At 45.3% G+C, this 21,197-nt stretch overlaps 1 protein-coding gene across 2 annotated transcripts in view; it reads right to left on the bottom strand.

Moving 5' to 3' along the window:
- Window positions 1-17,959, bottom strand: part of cntn1a (contactin 1a) — a 48,370-nt gene extending 30,411 nt beyond the window's left edge. The window contains exon 1 of one of the 2 annotated variants that reach the window (XM_028957966.1): window positions 17,840-17,959. The gene's annotated coding sequence lies outside the window, so the exon portion shown is untranslated. Of the gene's footprint in view, window positions 1-4,032; window positions 4,176-17,839 lie in introns of those variants that run through there. The other variant, XM_028957967.1, reaches the window with a different exon arrangement.
- Window positions 17,960-21,197: the final 3,238 nt, after the last annotated feature.

Below are 21,197 nucleotides of genomic sequence, written 5' to 3'. Positions count from 1 at the left end.
AATGGCCACCCTCAAGAGCACAACACACGTCCCATGCCTGACCAGTTCTCCTTCCAGGAACTTACACACCGCATTCGGGCAGCTTTATTATGTTGATTATTATATATCATCATTTGTCATATGACAATAAGTGTCCATATATACAGAATACAGTGCAACAGGATTAAACCCTCTGCACCGTTGCTGCTGTCTAGATCTTTTATCTCATTATTGGATTAGAGCATGAATCCAACATTAGGACAGAGATTAGCTTAAACCAAACAGAGCGCTTTAATGTGATCATAAAATAAAGGGATCATCGAAAATTGCTTATGGTGACATGGAGAGCTGGGTTGACTTCTTGAGACGCGACACTGGACCCAGATGTCCCCAGTTCATCCCTGGTGCCATTAATGACCCGACGCGGCAGAAGATTTTACTGCTCATTCACCTGTTTTTTGGGGGGGGGTTATGGCCTTGTGGCATGACACTCGTTCGTCCCACATCCCCTTAAACGTGCAATCGCTGCCAACTGCACTAAATCCTTCAGTTCGCGAGTGAATACATTAACTCCCCGGACAATGCTACCGCCTCTGAAGAAGCGACCCTGCCGAGAGCACCGCGGTGAGGGGGTCGACTCCACCAAAGAGGGGTGGGGAAGGCCTAATCTTTTAAGCCCTCCACAAACATCTTTCTCCTGGCTGCAGGCCAGTCAGTGAGAGCCACGCACCTGAGGAGCAGTGGGCCCGGATTCCCCAGTTCCTCCCTGGTGCCATTAATGCCCCGGCACGGCAGTAGGTTTTACTGTTTTAAGAAGCGCCGGCAAAATGCACCTAGTAAAAAAATTCAGGACTACCCATCTGAGAGCTGCATAAAAAGCCCTGAAAATATCTCATACAGCACAGCCTCTGGCCATAAAGCTACATGAGTGTAGAATATATATATTTTTTTATGAAGTGAAGTGATTGTCATTGTGATACACTGCGGCACAGCACATGCTGACACAAAGAAATGTGTCCTCTGCATTTAACCATCACCCTTGGTGGGCGGGTGGAGATTGAAAAAAAAAATGGATGGAAATGTTATAGAGATAAATTCGGCTTCTAGAAAATAATCGAATGTATTATTCTCAACCTGGTACCCATTTTGTCAAGTGGAAAGTCTACATAAATAAATAAATCCCCATTGGATTTTATTGTCCCACTCAGAGCAGAGGGCAGTTGAATATTAATACTAATCAGTTAGCAGGGATTCCTCCTTGGATCACTGCCACCAAGCGTGGCACTTCCCCCTGATCACCCGTCACCACATCGTGCATTACTCAAGATTTATTTCTGCTTGGTGTTCTCCCCTGTCCACATTTCACGCCGACTTTCCAACTGCGCATGCATAATGCACTAATCTCTTATAGAAATGCAAATGTTGCTTTAAAACAGCCTTTTCACTATGACAAGTGAGTGAACACATGGGTTGGTGTTAGTAATATATGTATCTGGGCATTTAAATCAGTAGCAAAATATTCATTCGGTTGACATTTCATGTGGATTTATACCTACAAAAATGATTTTTCTTCTTTTCTGTCATCTACTGGTGAATCCTTATTTGACCAATAAGTTTCTATATGGAAATAATATACCAGCATAGATTCATACTATCTATTTCCATTGAGAAGAGAAAGTAGAAGGCTCTGAGACTTTCTCTTCCATTTCATCACCTATAGTTTTATTTAACAAAATATTTGAAGACACCTTCCAAATGCTGCTTTTCCTCAGCTTTCCTCATGATTCATATAAATTGATATAGATCTGTCTGGATTGTAAAAGTGTAGCACAATCTCTTTGAAATTGCCTGGAACATTACATTCTTCTAATGGCTACTTTCACACTTCATGTGTGCAGCGTGCGTCTCTAAATCATTTAGTTTTTCTTGTGTTTCTTATTGAAATGCGATTTGCAGCATGTGTTGACCAAATTCAGGCTGATGTAATCTGTGGTTGGATGGAATCGGCAGTGGGGTGTCTTTCAACACATATCAACTCATTCAAAATGAAGATTTCAGGCCCAAGAGAAAAAATTGACAGCAAGGTTCAGCAAAAGAAATGGCAGTAACACACAAATACTTGAGAACTCTGACATTATAAAGAATCTGTTATATTATGAGTCTATACTACTCATTAACTTATTAAAACACGTCCACAGAGTGTATAAAATCATTAATTAAAAAAATCTGAACATATTTCTGCTAATATGGATATTTAGTGGCTATATAATGTACATTCATACAAATTAGGCAATTCACACTGAAAAATGGCTACAAAACTGAATACCTCATAAAATATGGATAAAGACATTTTGATACTTTTTAATTTGCGCTAAATGAATTTATAACTTTGTAAGATTTGGCAGACACTCTGTTGATGGATGAAGATATATGAGACCACAGCTTGGTGGGTAGAAATTGTCAAGATCCGGACCGGAAGGGGCAACTCCGGGTCCAGGATTCGGACCGGAGTTTCATGTTCGCCCTGTGTTGCCAAGTTTCCTGACTGTTTTCACCTGTCCACCGTCTGATAAACCCGTTTTGTGACGTTGTGTGTATGCGTCCTCGTTCATGTCGAGCCATCGTGACAGAAATATAACCAGTCTGATTTAATGACGTCCCCAACAAGAAGAAAAAGGCAAGGCTGTGGGTAACACAGAACTAAATCCCTTATCCAGAGCAACTTACAATCAGTAGTTACAGTCCCCCTGGAGACACTCAGGGACACTTAAGTGTCTTGCTCAGGGACAGAGTGGTAGTAAGTGGGATTTGAACCTGGGTCTTCTGGTTCATAGGCGAATGTGTTACCCACTAGGCTACTACCACCCATCTCTCCCCAGCACAGGGGTTGAGAGCCTGAAGAAAACCGTGTGGATTCTTGTTTCTAATAAAAGCTTCAACGGATAAGGAAGCGAGTCCTACAGTGGTATGCATGCAGTCTCATTAAGCTCCAGATTGGGCTAATTCCAAGCAGACTGTCCTGACATGACACACTTGGTGGTGATTCTGGGGGCCTTTTGAATGAAATGTGTGTGTGTGTGTGTGTGTGTGTGTGTGTGTAAACAGATGACCAGTGACTAAAAAGCCCACTGAGGTTCTAAATAGCTAAATCTAAATATAAAGTCAACTTCTTATCAGGTCAAAGAGAGAATCAAAGCCAAGTTAATGCGCTGTAGAGCCGTAAATGAAAATGTGAATGAAATTCCATTTTAGATTAAAAAAAAAAATAATCAGTCAAACTCGTTTAATTACTTATTCATTCAGCCAATTAAAATATTTTTTTAGAATACTGGTACAGTACTATTATTAACACATTAATGGAATATCATGGCAAAACCAAATTGCATCAAACTGAGACTTAAATGCTTCAAAGGCTGAAAAGGTGTTTTTGTTCCCCCCTCCCAGGTCCATCGGCAGAGTGGCTGAGAAAAGCATATTTCCTGCAACAGCTCATACATGGGTAATGAAATAAAACCACTCTACTCATGCATGCAAGCCCATTAGCAGAAGGTCAATACACAGCAGCTTGTGCCGGTGCCACTCCAGCAATTTCACTACAGAGGTGGACGCCTGTGTTTTACCTTTCACCAGTTAAAATGCATTTCTGCATAGATTCTTTTTATGGTATTTGTGACTAACAGTCCTTTTATAATATTTGGTGTCAAAACAGGCTATGGCAGTTAAGCATAATATCATATTTAAAACTACTTAAATGCGTGTGACTATTGATTTGAATGCCCTACATACACTTTGATTTATAGAAATGCATTCATGGCCCGAATATGACAAAAAACAAATCATGCAGATAACAGCATATGTAAATAAGCAGATTCTCTTCTAGAAAGACCTCCAGTTGTACCTTTCATGCCTGTGCCTGTACACCACACCACTGCAGTTCAGCAACTCCTCGCACTCAATAACAAGCAATTGGCTCTGCAGAGCCCAGGGCTCCACTGCAGTACCGGCTGCCTACGGAAGCAGCCTACTGACCAAGCAGCGAGGAGTACGCCCTACCTCTCCCGAGAGGACCAGCGGGCAGCTCCTGATGCTCCAGCGCGTCGCACCAAACTGCCTGACGTGCATCCCCTCACCTACCGAGCTTATCGAATCAGAGCAGCTTTTGGACGTGACCTCAGAGGCTGCAAGAAAAGCCCATGCATCCAGAAGGGACGGAGAAACAGCTGCTCCGACTGGTCACTGGCTGGCCACAGAAGGGCTTCTTTATAGCGGAAAAACAACAGCGACGGGCTGTGTGAGCTCTTGGCAGCCACCTTCGGGACCCACACCATGCTTTCAGGCGCTGTGACCCGCCCCACGTGCATAATTAATAGACTGAAGACGTCCGCTTCCCGTCCACCCTGGTGAATCCAGTGCCTGGCTATTGATTACTACATTACAGGAGTAATCAGGGGGCGCATGATTTGCTTAGCACAACACGGCACGTTCAGCTCATATTTCCACCATAAAAACATTTAAAAACATTATTCTGCATGTATGGGTATATGAGAAACATTAGGTTATTTTTTGCTAAGGTTGGCACATGGTGTACATGCCATTATATGCTCAGCAGCAGCAATCTCAGCAATCTGCAGCAGTGTGACTATGATGCAGAATAAGGGGTCGACCTACACCTACAACGAATCAGGTATCCGTTCTCTTTAAATAAATGAAAAGGGGGAAATAAATCACATGAACACAGACCTCTGATGGTAATGCATCCGCGTAAACCTTGGACAGGCGAGACACTCAAGAAACTGGTTCATCTGTCCTCTTTTGTGCCATGTCCTATATTCATGTGCCATGTTCTTAATTTCAGATCCCATTGAAATGTAAAACAATTGGTAATCCGTTAAATTTCTGTAGCCATTTCAGCCTTTCTGTGACGCTTATACAGGACAAGTGAGTCTCAGATAAAATGAACAGGTCTAAATAAATATACAATTCAAATGTAATGATGCTGATTGATAGCGCAGTGGGGGGAGGGTTCATATGCACAGGGGATGGAAAGCATAACAAAGACGTTCTAAAGTAGAGACATACAAATCCGGGGGCAGCGGTTGGCCTAGCGGGTAAGGAAGCGGCCCCGTAATCAGAAGCCACAATGACAATCACTTCACTTTTAGGTAAATTGCAATGCTTCACAGCATTTGCATCAAACGTCTGAAACAAGCGGCAGATGCTATCAAGCATGTAAGAAACGTCGCTAAGAAATTACATTCAAACCATAATAATTCCCCCTTGATTAATAAGGTCATTAATCAAGGCAAGTCTGATAATAGTATTATTGCGCGTCTTGTTTGCCACGTTCCTGCACTAGCAGTCTTAGTTGGTCCCCCAATAGTGTATCTGAAGCCTCTTTGTGAAATTCAGCCTTGGTGCAGAATTCCAGCCACTTTGTGTCAGTCCCACAATGAGATTTCCCAGGACGCGATGTCTTTAGGAGAGAGGCGGGACGAGGAGGAGAGTGGGCATTGACAAAAGTGATGTCATCAATACCATTCACCAACCACAATGTTTGCTGCACACAGGAAGTCATGTCGGCATTTTTCCAGGAAAAAAATGTATTAACCCACTGAGTTAATTTAATTAGTCTCACAAGACAGAACAAAAAAAATCAATTCGTTCTCATTTTCTCAAGCAACTGTAATGATTCAAACATTTGGAAACCATGTGACGAGGGCTCGTAAGTTCTCTAGGTGGACAATGCATGATAAACGGGAGGTAACCTTTCCCTTTATGACAAATAATAGGGAACCCCTCACAATTTTCTGCATGAATATGACCTAAACATCATCAAAAAAAGTAAAACCGATTAACTAAGTTAATACAAAAAAATATTTTTTTACAATTATTTACATATTTACACTACAAACCACAACCACAAGAGAAAGGCACACAACCCATAAACAATTAACCAGTGTCCACCAAATCACTGGTCACGCCGCATGTGATATATTTAGACTTTCTAATGTGATATATTAGAATGTCTGTGATATATTTGATATATATGTGATATATTTTGACTTTCTAGAGGAGGGTGGGTCCTGAAGTGCTGGTAAGAATAAAGGTTCTTCAGTCATTCACCAGACAGGTGGGGCAATTTCTACACAAGATGCTCTTTCGTAAGTAAAATAGTTATAGTTTGTCTCATCTTGCAGTCTTCTCATAAGCAGGACAAACCCGGTGGCTCTCGTCTAACTTGCCTTTGTCCCCCGTGCGTTTCTCGGCTAGCGAGACATTGGCCCTGAGTGTGCCATAAGTGCCAGTCAGCTGCAGCCTCCTTGTTCTGCTCTCTATGAAGTGGGTTTTTCACCGAGCACTCCAAAGACCTCGACGAGCAGGACAAAAAAAAAAAAAAAAAAAAAAGCCAAGTCAAACTCTCAGACGAATAATGGCCGCCTGATAATGGAGCACTGTACCACACTGTGGCTGGCACTGTCCTCTCAAAAGACAGCACAAAGCTGACCTATTGAAAAAGCCTTAAAACGTCTCTCTGTTGTCTGCTCAGACGCCACAGAGCTTTACTCTTCGAGGATTTCTTCCAAAATGGCAACAAGAAACGGCAATTTGCTTTTTCTTTGTGGCCCTGAAGGATATGCATCTACCCACTTCTGTTCATCCCACAAACAATGATATCGTGGCGTGACACGCGGAACCTCGAACAAGCCGAACCGTAATCACAGAGGTGTGCAAACAGGAAATGATTCGGGTAATTGGTGTCGCTACCTGGTGGATAGCAGCTTTAAACCCTGCCTGCTCCTGATTTGAAAAACCAGTCATAATGTGGTGTGATTATGGCTGAACAATAAGACAAGTTCGGTGTTCAGTTCCAAATTATCTGTAAGCGTTATAGCTCCCGGCCGCAGCAGACAAACAGCATGCATGCTCACGGCAGCTCACAATATGGAGGTCGGGGAACAACGGGGCCGTTCGCCTTCTCATATCAGGTCTTCATCCAAGGGCATCATTATCCGATAAGACCACGCGCTCGAAAAAACGAAGATCAAGGGTTCCGTCCGAGACAGACGAGAGCCTGAGAGTCATTTCTCCTGTGTGATACAAATCCTTCAGGGTAAAAACGAGGCCTGCGTTGTTTACTTAATACATGCAGGAGTTGTACTGAATTTTTCATGACTAATTAAATACATTTTTATTTGATTTCCTTTTATTCCCAATAGGCCCGTCAAGAAAAACAACTATGAAAAATTAATTAAGTAATGATGAAACAGTTCACTAATGAACTTATGAAAATTTCACTGGACAGCACTGTCAGCAGGGTTGGAAATAACGGAGAATCCTGCAATACAATAAAAAAATATTCTACTTGCAATACTCAGTACATTGTAGATCAGTTCTCTGAAGAAAAACTTCAGATTTTCCTCCTAATGAAGGTAGAGGTCAAAAACATTTTATCGACAGCTACTGCAATATTTTCTAAAAACCACTACTGGGGCAGTGGTGGCTTAACGGTTAAAGAATCAGACTCGTGGTCAAAGTTGCGGGTTCAATTCCCGAAATGTCAAGGTGCCACTGAGGTACCGTCCCCACACACCGTGTGCACCGTGTGCTATGCTTGCTCAATTCACTCCCTCTCTATCTATTTAATCCACCTCTAATATCATTTTTATTATGCAAGTTAGGTAAAAATGTCTATATTCTTGTGTAAAATAACTACCACAGTTTAAATAGCAAAAAAGGATGGAATTGACTTAGTTTAGACGAATTTAAAAATAAGTCAATTGAAGTAGATCATATTTTGATATCAGACTTCATGAGAATCACTTAAGTCAAAAGCGTTACTTGTAAAAATAGCTGCTGCACGGCTTTTATGAGATTGTGCGGTGTGGGAAATGTCTTAAGTTTCGTCCCACACGGCCCCTCAGCATACAGAACAGCGCGGCAGCGGCTTCAGGGCCCGACGCAGCCGCCACTGGAGCTGATCCGAAGCGTTCGGAGGAGAGGGTGCAGGTGGCTGAAAGAGGACATGGATAAGAGGAGGAGGCTTTATAAGTCATGAGGAACTCGCTGTGGTGGGGTGGAGGACGAGGTGCAGTGCCTCTCACTGCAACCAAGCTTGTCCTAAATTGCACAAGCCTCTGCACTTTATTTTTGTCTTAGGCAATCAAATGTTGATGGAGAAAATTGCCGTGTCAAACCTTCTGTGTACTTGTACATGTCAAGGAGGACAACATTCATGCTTACACCTTGAAAAAACAGTGAAATAGTGACATGTCAGAGAGACTCTGCAAAGTTGTTCTCACTGCAGGGCTATTGATTGCAATTTGAAGCGTAGCTGAGGTTTTTGGCTTCATCTTGGTTATTGCAGTACAATGTTTGATTGACCGTTCCCAACAATGCAGGGGGAACTAAATCTGCAATTTTTCCATTTGAACCCTATTGCATGAACCACAGGGAAAAGCTGCACATTGCCGTGTGGTTAGGTTTCTCATAAAGGACAAAATACGGTATCAGTGAGAAATGTTAACGTGTATGGGACATTTACCCCTTTCAGCCGGTCTAAGGAAATTTTAGTCTGACTGTGCGTGTTTTTTTAATGCAAGTGGAGTGATGACCTTAATGTTTCTGCAGTCAGAAGCATTATAGTAAAAAAGTACAAAAAATTAAAAATACACCCCTAAGCATACATTAGACAGCAAATTAATTTTGTAAAACACATTAATCAAACAACAGCCATGCTTTACATTTTTCAGTGTGCCAAATAAGTGAAAGTGAAGTGATTGTCATTTCGAAACACTGCAGCACAGCACACGGTGACACAACGAAATGTGTCCTCTGCTTTTGGTGAGCAGTGGGCAGCCATGACAGGCGCCCGGGGAGCAGTGTGTGGGGACGGTGCCTTGCTCAGTGGCACCACAGTGGCATCTTGGCACCCAGGCCACCACCACTACCACCACTAATGGGTCGTGGTTCTGTTATTAGAAGAATCTATTATGACAGGTTCGAATCTGCAAACCAGCCCTGTTCCACGGAGATGCCCTTGAGCAAGATGCCCTCACCACACACCGCTCCCCGGACACCGATCACGGCTTCATAGCCCCCTGCTCCAACATGGGACGGGTTAAATACGGAGATCACATGTCATTGTGTGTATTCTTCCTTCTGACAAAGTGCCTAGCGGTTTTGGTTCCTCTCCAACGACAGTCAGTTGGCATAACCTAGATGGCAGGGAAATTGGTTTATTTTATATCAAATTCCGTTATGACGGGTGGCAATTAGCTTGTTAGCACCGCACCTTTTCCACTTTGTGTATTACATCACAGACAAAACAACAGATAAGCAACTTAGCTTGCAGCTACATACGTGTCGAGCAACGAATTGCTTTACGCTTCTCTTATTTTGCAAACCGCCATGTGCTTGGTCTATCTGAGGTCCAGTTGAACATACACATGCAGGAGTAGCTTGACTAAAAATTTGGGTGTGTTCCTTCTCCACTTCATTGTCTTTTTCAACCCCAAATGAGAGACACTTGAAGTACTGCATTATGGGATCTGTAGTTTTTGTGTTAGAAGTGCTTCATATCATAATAATATATGTAATAATATTTGGAATGATATATAAAGTGATCTAGCAGGATGTGGTGCCATGCTTACTGCTGTGATTGGAATACAAGACTGGAGCTGCCCCGGACAAATCAAAATCCCCCATATTTTGGGATGCCCCGGACAATTCGGGACAGCTGGCAGCCGTATTGTTCACCCTGACATGTTTGTCTCGTGCCATCTGACCCGTACAACATCCCCCCAGTGTTACTTCACCGAGGCTGTGTGCCGAAGATAAGGGGCTCTATGTTGGGGTGGCACTGCGATTTTCACCTCCCGCTAACCTTCCCCGCTCGCGGCCATTACCCAGCCCCTCATAAATAAAGCAGCTCGTGAAACAGTCCTCTCTTCCCAATGTTACGGGCATAAAGCCTGAGTGGAGGCCACGACTCCGACTGCCAGGCTAGACATTGCATCAGTGGGTATGGCTTTTATTTTTTCACAAGATGAGTGGAGAGACGTTGACTCTCCATCCTTAACTGACTGGATGTGCAGCATTGGGTGTGGTGGGCAGCAGAATTATCTTCACGGGCGTAATCGCTCATCCTCCCATCCACCCATGCACCGTGTGCAGAGCATCCAGTCTCGCATGAGTAAATGTTTCCCATATATGATATCCACCTCCAGATGTCCAATGTACAGTCTCTAAATAATGGAATTAAAGAATAAAAAATAGCACAAACTGGCTCTTCAAGACTGCTCATTGCCCATCCGACAGAAAAATTCACCCAATTAGATTAAGGTTAGTTTGGCACTCGTGGATTACGCCTAGTACTGGCGTTTTTGAATGTTTCAGTCAAGAACGAGAATAAGTCAACTGAAGGAAATCTGACCCAAAGAGTCTGAGCTCTGGTCATGGTACCAATTATAAACCCCAAATGAATATCGTGAGACGTGACACCAGGCCATGGATCTCACCTTGGCATGAAGGTTCAGACAACCCTTAACAGACCCAGGTCAAAAATTCCTATTCATTGTTAGTCGAATACGACTATTCGACTATAGTCTCAACGCAACATGAAAGGTCAGGTGATTACGTTTTCTGAATGAAATTATATGGTAGACTGAGCTGGTGGCACACTTTCTCTTATAACAACACTGACGTGACAAACCCCATATGCTAATGTGACCTTTACAGCCGCTTTGTTAAGCGTCGTCATTCCGCTCACATCAAAACCCGGTTCCACGCAGCTTTTTCCGTAAAAGGAACGCCAGTGAGCTGAAGCCGTGAGTGCAGCAGTGAGGCAGAAAGCGAGCACGCCGCTGACGTCCCCATCCAGAGCCACACCGCTACAAGTTGCCAATGGAGAGGCGTCCTCTCGGTAATTATCTTCAGGCAATTCAGTTGTTGCCGGGCAAAAAAAAAATTCACGCATGACGTGAGCATGAGGAAGCAAAGCGAGTTCTAGACAGTTTCCCTACAGAAGACCAGGAACGAACGTGCCGGCCAGTGTTTTCAAAAACCCGGATGACCAAATGGAGCATCGATATGTTCCGACACATGACCGTACTCGCCGCTACAGATCCATGTCTGTTTCGGAGAGCCAGGGACGTGGAGCCAGGCAGCAAAAGCATGCACCACAATCTGCCCCAACCTGCCATTCTGATTGGCCGAGAGCAACCCTGGGAATTGCGATCTCGTTGATGCTGGACTAGATATCCCTTACCCCAGCGACGGTCTCCAGTCACCTCTGGGGGATCCAAGACAACTGGGACATTTTATCTCTCCAGCAGGGTCTCCGCCTGCTGGGACGTGCCCAGAGGGAATCATTCTGGCCAAACCCCAGGTGAGCTCAACTCCGAGGCTTTCCTGGCTTACTGAGCTCCTCGGCCTGTCAAGGAGAACAAGCCTGCGAAGAAAACTAATTCTGGCCACTTGTTCCTCTGTGACTGGGAAAGCCAGGAAGACTGAAAGAAGACTGTCCATGGCAACTGGAAGTTAGTAGAAGAGCTTGGAGAGAGTAGAGATGAGCCTTTTAGGCAATATTTGGAGATTCCGTGGAGGAACCCAGTGCTCTGGACGGAGCGTCAGGCTTGACAAATCTTCTCTACAGCCTAAAGGAGCAGTCTTCAGGCCACAAAAAAGAAGCAAAGTGAAATGCATGGTTCACAATTTGTGCACTTTTAATAAACGAGTGCAGATCCACTATTATGTTCTATTTTACTTTGGCTTTACATTTACATTTACAGCATTTACCAGACGCCCTTATCCAGAGCGACTTACAATCAGTAGTTACAGGGACAGTCCCCCCCCCTGCAGCAATTTAGGGTTAAGTGTCTTGCTCAGGGACACAATGGTAGTAAGTGGGATTTGAACCTGGGTCTTCTGGTTCATAGACGAGTGTGTTACCCACTAGGCTACTATCACCCTGGCTGATTAAGATCAGTGTAATCATGGCAAACCCAATATGCAAATCACTAATAGAGGAAATGTGCTTGAAGACGTGCTGACAGCACCATGGCACTGGTATTAATAAAGTACAGTAAATACGTAAATACGTCAGAATCATCGGCGTATTGAGTTTACATGGACATTGATCCCAGAGAGCCGTGTTGGGCCAACACATCCCATCCCTTTCGCCGGTAATGAGATTTCTCGGACGTAAATGCGCTTCGCTTGTCTGTGCAGGCCGGGGAAGTGAGCGTATCGATCCGAAGAACACTTTAGCTGCACGGGACGAGGCGCGCCCAGCACAGCGCCTTAAATGTATAATGAGGCTTTTCCCGTGAGCGGCCTCCTTCGCCGCTACCCCCCTTCCCCCGACCCGCCCGCAGATAGCTTCGGGTCGAGCGGACTGCGAGGACGTCGGCGCCGAGAGAAACCCCCACCCTGCCACGCAGCAAATTGCGATAAGCCACAGTTGCCCGGGCCTCCTTCATTAATCTCAATTTAGCACAGGCTCATCTGATGAGGTGGAAACGCACAGCCATGACACATTAGCAGGCCGCTGCTCACTGCGGGCTGGGAGGGAATGGGGGTGCTGAAGTGCCCGGCTGCATGTTGGGGGACTTAGTCATGCTCATGTCTTCCCGATGCCTCGCTGGCGCCATGGAAACCGGGCCTCCACAGAGGCCTGAGAAGTGGCAACGAACCAAGGAGACACTGAGCTTTAATCTGCATCAGAAGCCCTGGATGATCCTGACGAGATTTAAAAGATTTAATTAGTTGTCTGTGTAATAATTCGACATTTGTTTTAGTTGAACGATTCGTTGAAAACTTTATTCTGATTGGCTGACAGGCGTGTCAAAACCAGGCCAAACAAACCTGACCGAAACAAAAGATGGTCGACCACGTGGGAGAAACGAGTGGAAAGCAGCTGCTGATCCATCATAACCACCTTAACGTGGACAATTCGATAGCCGTAAGTTAGCGAAACAGCGTATTTAATTTAATCAGCTTTAACAAACACGTGACAAAGATCAAGCAAGCAGGATAATCCACATGTTGCAAGCCTGGTCTATTTAATACCTTTAATAAGTACCAGGAAAACAGAGAACGCCCGGTTTCACGTATACACACCAATGTCTGGTGAAAACGGGAGCACATTTATTCCCATTTATTCCACAGCCTGCACGTTGTTTACTTTCCCTCCCTCATCTTCATCACAAACGATGAAGTATTTCTGGACTCAGTTTCATTTCATTAGCGGAACAAATCAGATTGTGATCAGACTTGACTCGATAAGCCCGGTTCATAACCAGCCGTGAGTCTTTTAAATGATTATTATTACAGTGTCTCCTAAATGAAATTAGCGAGGGGAGCGCAGTCCTTCGCAATCTCTGTCTAAATGAGGTGCTGATTTCCCAAAAGAATTCCATTGTATTGCAAAAAGCTAAAAATACAGTATCTCCTCCGGCGTGACAGCACGTCACAATCCAGGCGGGTTCTGCATAGAACTGGGGGTTCTGATCTCAGTTCTACTGTACGTACTGGTGCGACGTGTCTAAAAGCAGGGCCTGTCACAAGATTAGATAGTAAGGTTTATCGCACAAGCGAAAAACGAAAAAATCCTGTTTTTGTCTGTTTGAATGGAATATGCGTGTAAAATGTTGCAATTAAAACACAACATTGCCGTGTTTTAATTGAGATGATGTTTTTTCTGTATCGTTCCTGTACGCCATGATGCCGTATTATTAAATTCCAAGCGGTTTGCATGTCGTGACGTATGGAGCCCCTGCGCTATTGCCGATACGCGGAAACGGCAGACGTGCCCGCTGTGAGATGCCCGCATGACGCTGCTCTGCTGTCTGCCTCCAAAGGGAAGGGATGTTACATAAGACACTCAACAGGCAAATCAATAATAATGACTAATAATCTCATTATCTTCCTTCTACTAGTGTTGTTGTTGTGTTGTGTGTGTAAGTGTGTGTGTGGGGGGGGCTCTTCATTTATTTCAGATGAAATTCCCCATAAGATGTTTAAAACTTTAATGCCTTTGCATTAGACTTGACGACCTGTCGAAAATTCCATTACGAGGACATTTAGGGTCCATTAGAATAACATTAGTTGCGAGATTTAGTGTATTTCTCAGTCCCTCTGAACAAGAGGCTCGCAGGTGAGGAGGGTCCCAGACCGGAGGAACATCTCAGCTCCTGTCCGACTCTCGCTGGGATGAGGGCTTCACCCAACCACGCCCTGCGGCAGAAACGTTTTCCAAGGTGCAGAAATGACTCGATCTGAAGATAATCCGACTGCAAAACCCCACAATGGAGCCCCACGATAAATTATTAAAACTGTGCCGTTTTAAATCACAGTGCGGCTCAAATCCAATCGTGATGTGTCTCGTAATCGGCCGCAAAATCCAAACAATATCCTAAAAATCCTTTCAGCCTCCTGTGCATTATCTTAATGGGTCGCTCGGTAATCTGATCTGAAAAGTAACAGCGCTTGGCAGACAGAGAGCTCGCGGGGACAACCTGCATTCTGGCACACTGGCGATCATCGGGGAGATAAGAGCCGGAGAGAGTCTTGGTGTCTCCTTTTTTTAACTCACGATGGGCCCCCCGAAATGTTCAATCGAAAGTTACGTTTTAATTACATTTAAACGTGCTTATTGACAACGGGTGTCTTAAAGTATGTCATTTAATGTAGACTGGGATCATAGATATTCCTTAATACTAATAAATACCAAAACACACAGAAATGTACACGCGTAAGCGTCACGACAATTTTTACCGACCAGAATTATTATGAGATGTCAGCATTAAGCTCATGCATTCACGCGCTAAATCATAGGCGTCGAACTCCACACCACGTCCGGCACCCAAGATCATTTAATATGCAGTACAGGCCAAAAGATTGGACACCTTCTCATTCAACGTGTTGTCTTTATTCTCATGACCATTTACGTTGGTAGATTCTCACTGAAGGCATCAAAACTATGAATGAACATATGTGGAGTTATGTACTGACCTGACCTCCACAGTCACCGGACCTGAACCCAGTCCAGATGGTTTGGGGTGAGCTGGACCAACAAGTGGGAACTCCTTCAAGACTGTTGGAGAAGCATTTCAGGTGACGACCTCTTGAAGCTCATCGAGAGAATGCCAAGAGTGTGCAAAACAGTAATCAGAGCAAAGAAACTAGAATATAAAACACGTTTTCACTTATTTCACCTTTTTTTGTTAAGTACATAACTCCACATGTGTTCATTCATAGTTTTGATGCCTTCAGTGAGAATCTACCAACGTAAATGGTCATGAAGATAAAGAAAACACATTAAATGAGAAGGTGTGTCCAAACTTTTCGCCTGCACTGTAGATCAATTATTGAGACCCAGTGATATAAAGTGCCGGAAACACAAATTACAGATCCCATAATGCAGTGCTTCACTTGCCGTGCTGAACGCTTTTGAGTTTGAGTTTGCAATTGAGTTTGACATCCCTGCACTAAATTCCACACAAATTTGACAACAGTTGATTTCTTGACCAACAATATATTGGACGATGGCCTCATAGTGAGCGCCTGAGGAGTTTTTTTCACACCCACAAGTTCACCCGCACCCACTTCATCTCCATTCTCTCCAGGATCGACAAACGCGATGTCCACCTTGCCCTCCCAACCGACCCCAAAAATTCCGAAGCATTCAGGTCTGCAAAGTCGCTCCGTACCCACAGTGCCTCGCACCCCAAAAACCCACATTTGAACAGCTAAAACAGAGACCCGAGGGCGGAGCCGAGTGAGAGAGATGTTTCAATCCGGCTCTGGCCAACGACAGGCCACCAGCCTGCGTGTGGCTGGGAGGTGAGGAGAGCGGATTGAGGCCATTAGACTCATGGAGTGTGTGAGGCCAGCTGGAATGAGATTGAACGGCAGTAAAAAAAGACGTTTGGGTTGAGTGTACAGGGGCGATAAGAAGAGCCCCCCGGAGCGGAAAACACAAAGGGACACACACCTTAATCTCTCTCTCTCTCTCTCTCTCTCTCTCTCTCTCCATAACACACACACACACACAGGGTGATGCAAGACTCATTTCCACGCTCAGAAGAAGGAACAGAGGATTCGTTTCTTTTACAGCTGCGGTATTATTGAGCGTATCGATTGCAGACGAGCGGGGGGGAAATCCGCAGGGGCCATCGTGGCACCGAGAAAAGTCCAGATTGGCCCCCAATCAACCTAAAAAAATGTCCAGGCCGTCACTCAGAGGTGCACACGAGGACGGTTGTTGTTCGTGGCACGGGGGGCTTCGCTTTGGCGCCGCAATGTGAATTTTTCATATAAAACACGTTCTAAGCTACATGTGGACATCTTCCAGGTGAAACACTGCCCCCTGTGATGTTCTTCAGATGGCAACATCTGCCACGTTGCACCTTTAACAGAAAGGTCCGCATTTCAAAGCATCTGATATGTGACACAAGGCAAAAAAAAAAGGAACTATTCTTCCATAGGCATGCGGCGCCCCGGCGCATTAAACCCAACCTCAACCAGTGCAGCTCAGGCTGGACAGGAATCGATGGTGACATTTCAGGGACAAATTCCCATTAGGAGGACCACGCCCTCCTTTCAGTGGGCTGCCGGGTCACAGCGAGGCTCGAATTTGGCAGGTACTATTCATGTCGGCGGGAGACCTTGGTTTTATATGCGGCCGGGCCTTCACCTTCTGACTATCTGTGGTTTGTAGGAACGCTTCAGTGGCCAGGATGGTGGGCTGGGAAATAGGTACGATGGGTATCTGAATATTTAAATTATTTTGAATAAATATATTGAAGTGAACACGAAGGTTATGGGTCCATCATGCAGCTTGACCTTAATGAAGACACCGGCCGGCGTATAAAAAGCAGAGGCGTGAGCTCGATCCCAGCAGGAGCCTAAGGAAGGGGGACTCCTCTCAGCGGGGTCTTTAATGATCGGACGGCCCCGAGGGCCGCGGAGGGACGGGCAAGATGGCAGACACGCAAAAGGTCTTAAGCTCTCTCCCGAGGACATCCAACAAAAGGGAAGATTCGCTCAATATTCTGCAGACGTCCGTGGGATTCGCAGCCTTGAATAAATCACTTTGAAGCCGTGAAGAATAAATCACTTTCTGCCAGCGGTCCAGGGCGCTGGTCCTTCAGACCTTCAAATTGCATTTATGAGGTGTGCGATTTGGCTTTAGAGAGTGCCATCAGGGTTTCTGAGGATCTGGGGGGGGCCTGCTGATGTCTGACCTGGATGGAGTCATCTAAGACACTCGCCCATGACCCAGAAGACCCAGGTTCAAACCCAGGAGTGTCTCCTGTCCCCGTAACTACTGACTGCAAGGCGCTCTGGATCAGGGCGCCTGGTAATAAAGGAGCCGATTCCATCGATCACAGGTTCCAGGACCGCGGGACGCGCCCATGCCAGCATCCGACCTGCTGTCGCCGAGGGGAGGGAAGAGAAGGGAGATCCATTAAAGGGAGAAGGCAACTTTCTTCGGAGGAGTTCGCGTCGTTTTACGAACATGAAATCCCCGTTAGACGCACACAGGTGGGAAACCGACGGGGCGAAATTCCCGTTTCTCGCGCCACCACGAGCCTCAGAATAAACACAACCGGGCACCGAAATCCGACGACGCGTCTAAAAAACGGCGCGTTAGGGGGTAATAAAGCCGCAATAAAAGGTCCTCGGTGTGCAGATGACACACAGTTGCAGCCCGAGTCCCGGCGCCGGCTGTCAGGCGGGATGCACCGGACTGCATTGCGGTAGCCCGTACGTGGCGACATCTCCGTCTGTCCGGCCCGCGGAGTCCCGGGCGTTTCCGACGAGAAAAGGGAGCAGCCGGGAACGCCGCCGCGCTTACCTGCCACGCCAGGCCGGTTCCATGTGTCGGTGCGCGTAACCTTCACCGGGATCAGCGGCGCCGCATAGCCGGACTGACGAGCGGGAGGAAGGAGCGACGGCGCGGGGTTGCCAGATCACATCCCCTCTTCACGCACAGTCGTCGCCGCGGAAATAAATTCTTTTACGCTGCGTTAGCTGCACAGTTATCACAGTTGTAAGTATTTTCCACATTATTTGCACATTTTGCTATAATTAATCAATTTCGCTATTGATATCGTTCGCGTCGGATATAGACGCTTGTCACAGTATCATATTACACATGTTTTATGTTTAAAAACATACAATTTTAATATTAGGTTATTTTTGCAAAATTTGCATATTGGTTCAATTGAATGCTTTCAATGTTTGCAATATTGCGGTCTATAGCAGTCGCAAAAGCATTTCACTGCACATCATACCGTGCATGACTGGGTATGTGACAAATAAAATTTGAATTTGAAACTTGAATTTGATCTTTATCGACATCACGCCACCAAAACGTGGTTCTGGATGCGCCAGCGTATTTGTGCGAGTTTTTTTTTTCCGCCTGTGGTCTGGGGTGGAAATTTGTCCAAGACCTGGCAACCCGGGGAAGGCGCACGACGTGCGTCTTGTCGTGGGGCGGCGCACGACGCGCTCCTATTGGACGGAGGAGCCGCCAGGCGACCTTACATGTCTGTTAAATGCCCAGGCCGCCGTGGCCGCCGTGGTTTTCATTTGCGGCGAGTTCGGCGAGGGAAGTCCCGGTGTGAGGTGCACAAGGCGGAGCTGGGTTATTCCGCGCTCCTTGGTGACAAGGATGTCGCGATGCAGACTGTCACATCTTCCCTAATAGCAAACAAACCCCCCGTAGTGTGGGTGACCTTAAAAAAATTATTAAAAATTATTATAATTAAAACAATTATTTAACGTGTTAATAAAACACATCCATGTGATGTATGAACGCGATGTAGCTTGTATTAAAGCAGTGCATGCTATTTTATTTTATTACAATTTATGTACTGTAGCGTATTTATGTACCCCATGTAAATTCCTCCAAAACCCCAGTGATGTCAGTTGATGTCTGGTACCCGTTCCCAAAAATCCCAGTCCTCATTAATAATTACAGCAATGGAACCAAAGACCCCAAAATCCTATTCATTTAAACCCCTTTTCTCTTTCAAAATTTGAACAAAATCAATAACTAAAGAAACATTTCCATACAAAATCCTAAGATTCTGCAATATATTTTATACAATATGCTGTAAAGATATTTTATCATGAATGAGTGTTATTACATTGAAACAGGTTTAAGTATTAATAGGGGATGGTCATGATGAGGAGAGGGATGATCTCTGATCCTCTGCACCCACACGGGGCAATAATCCCTACGCTGCCTTCTGAGGGGACGAGGGTGGGGGTGACGGGGGCATTACGGTAAGATCAACAGAACAAAGCGCTCTCACTTTATATACATCACCCACCCACCGGTGCGCATCTTCTGCCAAGGCCTGGAGAGACGGGGGCCACACGAGCCGACCTCCCGTGGCAAAATTTTTACTTGGTGTCAGAAATGTCTGGCTATTTTTCTGCAGGAAAGTAGAACTACAACTTGTGTTGATCATTAACCCATGTCACACTTTGATATTGCGCCAGAGAGGGTTTCAACACACACAGAGGACTTGCTTTAACAGATGTGACAGTGGGCGTGTGTGCATGTGTGTGCACCATTTGCCTGCCATATGGAAATGGCACAAAGCAATCATAAACAATTACGGCAGCCATCTCTCAGATCCACGCGTACGGACAGATTTGCATACAAATTTCAAAGGGCAGACGCCTTCATCTCAGGAACAGATTGTCCAAACCCTGAGATCACTTGTAATCATGTACTTTAATATTACACATGCATTCCTGCTTTACTAGACATCATAAGGTAGCATATTTGTCCCCGGTAGAAGACACTTGGGGTCAAGACTGGGCATCATCAACTTTATCAAAAGGCTTTTCTGTACACGTCGCATGGATGATTTATTTTCTTAGTGAAAAAATTATTTTCAGGACACCTGCTTATAATGACATTAATAATATAAATGCAAATATTCCTTTTGAATAACCTCAGAATACATGTGTTGAATGTCCTGCTGTGATTGGTCTTTATGTCTCGGCGGAGCCACCCGGACGGTGAATTACAAGGAGACAGTGGACAGACGCTTGAATGGCAAATGAGCGTCACAGCAGACACTCGGCCCAAGCAGGGAGGCTCCCCCGGGACGGGAGAAGCCAGGGCAAAAGGGGGGTGGGGGGTGGCGCTGTAATGGATCCGCCAGGGTGGGGCTGGCCAGGGGGACACCAGCCACATTGGTTCCAAATATAAATCTCAGATAGAAAATAAATCAATAAATATCCTGTGCACATGGGACTCTGCTAGCACTGCAGGGCATTGTTTTAGTGGTAAGTGAGCTGGGATTCAGCATTGTGAAATAAGACCCTGCATGCCATGTAAAAATCATGATATATTCTGCACAGGTTGTTTTCCCAAAGTCCTAAATTACTATAATGAATGTGACAGAGGTAAAATACCCTTACCCGGTCTGTTTAAGCATTTCTGTACATACCCCAGCCACTAGGGGGCAGTATAGATTAAGACCAGACAAGGCCCAATTTCAAAATGGTTTGAATACGACAGTATATTAAATGTGGCACATACTGAAATGAAAAACTAAAAACCAAATAAATTCCACGTTTTAACTGTAAATCACTGGAATGGGTGTGACCTGGTGCAGAAAATAAAACTGAGCACAGAAGGCGCTTTCTGGGCCTGGCAGACGAGTGTGTCCGAGAGACGCCCACCAGGCGACTTCGCTTCCTGGCACAGATGGCGGGAGAAAATAAGATCGTGATGGAAATGAGTGTTATCCGGAGGTCCATTCAATCGGTGATTTGATCACAGGATAGAGTCGGTAATGAACTCTCGTCTCGGCTTATAACAGATACATGTATATGTGCTAGTTCGGTGTCACCAGGTGTTGGCCGAGGTGTGTGTGTGTATGTGTGTGTGTGTGTTTCGTGGGGCTTGTGTAGTTTTCAGTCATTTCCTCCCAGAGTTCCTCACCTCTAAAAATAACAGAACACTACTCGCAGCCCACTCGTGCAATGCCAGCAACTCACACACATGGCAACACCATGAGCAACAGTTCTCCATTCTGGCCAAAACACTGGCGCCATGCGAGATGTACTTATTAACAACATTGCATCATGTTCTGCAGCCGCGTTTCATGGCACCATCGCCTGCCTGCTAGAAGCGGGGTAAGGTGTACTTAATAAAGTGTTTTTTAAAAAAAATCACAACACGGCCA

Source organism: Denticeps clupeoides, chromosome 17, assembly GCF_900700375.1.
Source record: "Denticeps clupeoides chromosome 17, fDenClu1.1, whole genome shotgun sequence".
Lineage (NCBI taxonomy): Eukaryota > Metazoa > Chordata > Actinopteri > Clupeiformes > Denticipitidae > Denticeps > Denticeps clupeoides.
The sequence above is the reverse complement of the archived record's forward strand: the minus strand, read 5'-3'. Positions and strand labels throughout refer to the sequence as shown.